The sequence below is a fragment of the Petaurus breviceps genome, unplaced genomic scaffold (genome assembly GCF_028583685.1).
Source record: "Petaurus breviceps papuanus isolate PSGF00001 unplaced genomic scaffold, PetGlider_PUasm1.0 140, whole genome shotgun sequence".
NCBI lineage: Eukaryota > Metazoa > Chordata > Mammalia > Diprotodontia > Petauridae > Petaurus > Petaurus breviceps.
In genome coordinates this window covers 11,785,131-11,790,601 of record NW_027185698.1, presented here as the reverse complement: position 1 = coordinate 11,790,601, position 5,471 = coordinate 11,785,131, and the positions used below count along the sequence as shown (strand labels likewise).

Below are 5,471 nucleotides of genomic sequence, written 5' to 3'. Positions count from 1 at the left end.
TTATTTGGTTTTCAAAATCTTTCTTAAGCTCCTCTATGGCCTGTAAGCAGCTTATTCTTTTGATGGGAGCTTTTGGTTCAGGATTTCTGATTTTGCTGTCTTCCTCCTTTTCCATGCCCAGATCGTTTTTGTCTGCAAAAAAGGAATCGAAATTCGGACCTCTGTGCTTGCCTTTCTTCCCTCACTCACTCACATTGCTACGCAATTACTTGAATTTTGAACTTTTTGCCACAGTAGAACTCTGCTACCAGAGCAGGGAGCTTTGTCCCAATTCCTGGGGTTTTCTCAGCAGCTGAAGCTATTAGTTGGGTTCCCTCTCTGAAGCCTCCACATGCTCTGGCACACTGGTCATGCACCCCAGGACCTCCACCACAAACAGTAATCCAGATCCAAGGAGGTTAAAGCAAGAGTGATTACCCCTCAGATTGGATGCTTGGTCCCCCTACAACCTGCATACCTGGAGTTCTGAAGCAGCCTACATGGCAGTGGCTGGATGGCTGCCACTTCTCAGCTGCTTCTTGCCCTGTGGGCAAAGGCCATACTGGACTCCTGAACTCCCAGGTCCCAAAGTCCACACTGCCCTGCCTTCTCACTTTGTCCTTAGCATCTATGGGTTGATAATTATGGAAAACTCCACACCTGCTGGTGATCTGAAGTCCTTCCAACTGGTGGATGGTTGTGGTTACACTGAGGCTAAAACCTAGGGCTCTCACCAGTCTGTACTTGGCTCCCAGAGTGTTATGTTGGCCCCATCCTGCCAGCCTGCCAGACTGTCTTTAGTGGGAAGTTAGCTTCTCTGTGTCATTTTGTGGGTACTGTAGCTCCAAAGTTTGCTTAGTCATTTTTTTACATGAATTGGAGGAGGTGGGAGTGGGAGCCCCATGGAAGTCCTGTTTCTACACCACCATCATGAGTCTGCCAAATATAAGTAATTTCAATATATCAAGATCTTAGGTAAGAAGGTTTTCAATATATAAAGATCTTAAGTTAGAAGGTTTTGAAAATGTCTATCTTCCCACAAAAAAAGCAGAAGCTGGAGATGGACATAATGTGTGATAGAGGGATGGTAAATAGGCAATGGACTGTTCTACATTTGTCCCTACTTCTTTGTACACACCCTTAGAAGCATCAGATAACTAGAATAACAGATTCATAAAAATTCATAAGCAATTAAACCTTTGATTCACATCAGAGTTTCAGTTCAACTACTTCATTTTATATAGGAAACTGGGACAAAGAAGGAGGAAGAACCTTGTCTAAATCATACAACTAATTAGTGGCAAAACTAGATTTAGAAGTCTGGTTATATTTACTTGTTTTTCTTTCTTCTCTTGCAAGGGGGGAAAGGAAGTAATTTGTAAGGAAAGACCAGTGTCTTAAGAAATGATCCGATTTGGCATTTGGAGCCTGACAAAATTCATATATATTATAGCATAGATTTTGGGTGCACCAAACCAAATGGGAAGACAGTAGGAAAGAAGTGTTCATGAACAATAAATACAGCTGGTTTTCTAGTAATTTCCCAATTTTCCTTGGAAGCAACTTATACTATCATCAGAATGAAATAGTTAAAATGGAAAGGATAAGCTACTTTCCAACACAGAAGCCTAGACAGCATGGAAATGTAGATAAGAGTGGTGGAGGAATGCAGGTGGCAGTGGTGTACAGCATGGAAGAGAGGAGAGGCACAGAGAATCAAGCATGTAACCCTGGATTAGGGTTCAGAGCACACAGCAACATTGTCCCAAATAGAGATAGAAGACTGCTCAGGGGACAGGAGTTTTGAGATTATATTTTTATGGATTTGGAGGGGCAGATTAAATCTTATTTGTTATTAACCCCAAATTAGGCTTAGTTCGTTAACATATCTAGATTATCTCAAAATTGTCAGTAAAACTTGAAAATTAGCATACCATGTCATTCAAAAATTATAAGTTCCAGTTGGTATTCTGCAAATGTTTGTAAATTAAGTGATTAAGCACATATTACTGGGATGTGATTTTCTATTTATATATGATACAGTTCACAAACTATGATCCTTTGATTTTTAGGACAGTCTGTTGGTGACTTCTAGGTTCCCCTTTGCAATCTTACTTCCTGCTATTGCTACTTTATACTGGTGACTTATTAACTTACTATGCTGACTAAAACAGGGAGGAGTCATGTGGACCAAAACAAGAATTAACTTTAACATAGCTCCATACATATCTATTGAAAAAAAAAAAGTTTGTTCCATCATCTCTTCTCTGGAACTTAGTTAACCATCACAATTAATCAGGATTCCATTGTACATGGCTGATTTTAGGACCATAAAATGTTTTTTTTTCTTGATAAAATTGGTTATCATCACCATGAGATACATTGCATTAAGCAACAAAATGCACTTAAAAACAACACTAATGTGATTTATAATTTAGAGAACAATGATTAAGATAATTTTCTTTTAAAAATCATCTGCAGATACTTTCAAGTATCTGTTGCCCTGATATCTAGATATACCCAACAGTTCATGAAAGCCACCTTTACAAGGAATCATTGCATGTACTATGTATTTCATATTTTAGTTAATGATTTTCTTTCTTTCCATAAACAAGCAAATAGTGGTGCATGGTTTAGGAATCATAGAAGCTAAGTTCAAATCCAGGCTCTGTCATTTTCTGCCTATTTTTCTAACATCATCTACCTTGGGAAAATTATTTAACTTCTCTGATTCTCACTTTCATTTTCTGTAAAATTTTAGGATAATACTAGATGGTCCTTTCATTTTTCTTCTGAGTTACACTCATAAACATGTATGTATAAATATATACATGTATTCTTATGCTTATCATTGAGTAATTATTTCTATTGATGGCATATCTGCAATCAATTTTATTAAATCACTTTCTTCCTGGAACCAAATTATGCATTTATTTTCTGGGTTTCTGCTTTGTGGATGCAAAATATAGCAGAGGTATAAAATACTCAACTACATCTGGCACCAGAATTAATGAATGTGGTGTATACTAGATTAATATGTACTTGAGACATTTTTAATAACAAACAGAAATATAAGAAAGCATTTTTGTTATTGCTTAGTCACTTTTCAACCATATCCAATCCTTCATGACACCATTTGAGGTTTTCTTGGCAGAGATAATGGAGTGGTTTTTTATTCCTTCTCCAATTCATTTTACAGATGAGGAAACTGAGGCAAACAGGATTAAGTGACTTGCCCAAAGTGACAAAACTACTGTGTCTGAGTTTAGACTTGAACTAAGCAAGGTGAGGTTGCCTAATTCTAGGCCCAGTTCTCATCCATTGCTCTGCCTAGCTGCCTTAACAACATACCCAGGATGGTTGCTAGTATAGGTTCTTTAAGCTGCTTTTCTAAAGGAAAGCAACGTTAAAGGGGTCAACAATATTATTTTAATTACCCACACACATAAACTTATATAAATATATATATAGAACATATATAAACATAAATAAATATACATATATAAATATGAATAAACATATATACACAAATAAATACAAATAAACGTATGCACACATATATAATTCGTTCAGGGGAAAAAGTCAGCACCTGAACTTCAGAGAAAATACAAACAAATTAGAAGCAGAAAAAATAGTCAGAGAAAAATAACACAAATCAACAAACAGGGCTTCTAGCTGTCTGACCAAAGTTATGAATATGTAGTTACCAGAGAAAGAAGCACCAACATCTGGGTTTTCAAACTCAGTGGGGGGGGGGGGTGCTCCTTAATATCTACTCAGAGTCTCCTTTGGCCAAATCACACAAACACTCTTCCCATGAGTGAGAACCAAAGCAAAACCTCATTTCAATATATATATCCTTCTTCAGAGTCAGAGGGCATCACAACCCTCGTACTGCCTAATTACCAAGTAACAAAAGGTGTGAGCCTTTCTAAATAACAAGCCTCCCCTAATCAAGCTTCTCCTGTTGGGCTCCATGTGAGGCCTATTAATGGGCAGGAAAGATCTTCAATTCCCATTAACATTACACTGCCCCATAATAAAGCATAGATAGTACATGGTTTTCTGAATCAATATGTGGCCAAAGGGAATCATTACATGCACTCTAGTAGGTCACTTTTCTTTTCTTTTTTTTGCACTGAATATGGTGACTTTATTGATGGTACACAATACAGGATTCTAGGCTTATCCCCCATACTACAGGGGTGCTTTGGAACAAGGATGTGAAAGGGACATGGGATCCCTAGTATAGGGAACATAAGTTAGGAATGTGGGCTCCTCAGTGGTAGATTTCCTCTTTTTCTCTGGTTGATGATGGTCCATGGCTTTCCACTTTACTCTTTGGAAGCCATGTAGACCATGAGGTCTAGTACATGTTTGCTATAACCATACTAATTGTCATACGAGGAAATGAGCTTGACAAAATGGTCACTGAGGGCAATACCAGTGCCACCATCAAACGTAGAAGAGTGGTTGTTGCTGTTGAAGTCACAGGATACATGCTGGTCCTTTGTGTAGCCCAAGATGTCCTTCAAGGGTCCCTCTGATTCTTGCTTCACTACTTTCTTGATATCATATTTGTCAGGTTTCGCCAGGTGGCCAGTCAGATCCACAATAGATATGCTGAGAGTAGGAACACAAAAGGCCATGCCCATGAGCTTCCCATTCAGCTCGGGTATGACCTTGACTACAGCCTTAGCAGCACCAGTGGAAGCAGAGATGATGTTTTGGGTAGCACCACACCCATCATGCCACAGCTTACCATGGACTTTAGTTATGAGTCCTTCCACAATACCAAAGTTGTCATGAATGACCTTGACCAAAGGGGCCGAGCAGTTGGTAGTGCAGGAAGCATTACTAACAATCTTAAGGGAATTATCATATTATGGTTCACTCCCATCATGAACATTGGGGCATCAGCAAAAGGGGCAGAGATGATGACCTGCTTGGCTCCACCCTTCAAGTGAACCCCAGCCTTTTCCATGCTGGTAACAACTCCAGTGGTCTCTACAACATACTCGCCTCCAGCATCTCCCCATTTACTATTGGTGGGATTGCATTTCTGGAAGATAGTCATGGCTTTTTCATTGATCACTAGCTTCCCATTCTCAACCTTGATAATGCCCTTGAATTTGCCATGAGCAGAGTCATATTGAAACATAAAAACCATGTAGTTGAGGTCAATGGAGGGGTCATTGATGGCCACAATGTCTACTCCACCCAAGGTGAATGCAGCCCTGGTTGCCAGGCGACCAATACGGCCAAATCTGTTGACTCTGACCTTCACCATCTTGTTTGAGTGATATGACTGAAGCAGCAGAACCTGCTAATGAGCTTGGGAGAAAAGCTGAAAGCCATAGCTCACTTTTCCACATGCATTTGACCTCACTGTGCTATAGCAAGGCTTAAAGTTCTCCAGAATCCAGATTCTTCCCAACAGATTTAGAAGGATAATAACCTCCAATATTGGGCAGTTAGTTGGTGCAGTTGAT

General features: G+C 39.2%; 1 pseudogene; it reads right to left on the bottom strand.

Annotated features, from left to right (window-relative positions):
• Positions 1-4,313: 4,313 nt before the first annotated feature.
• Positions 4,314-5,269, bottom strand: LOC138151350 (glyceraldehyde-3-phosphate dehydrogenase pseudogene; annotated as a pseudogene).
• Between the last annotated feature and the right edge of the window lie 202 nt (positions 5,270-5,471).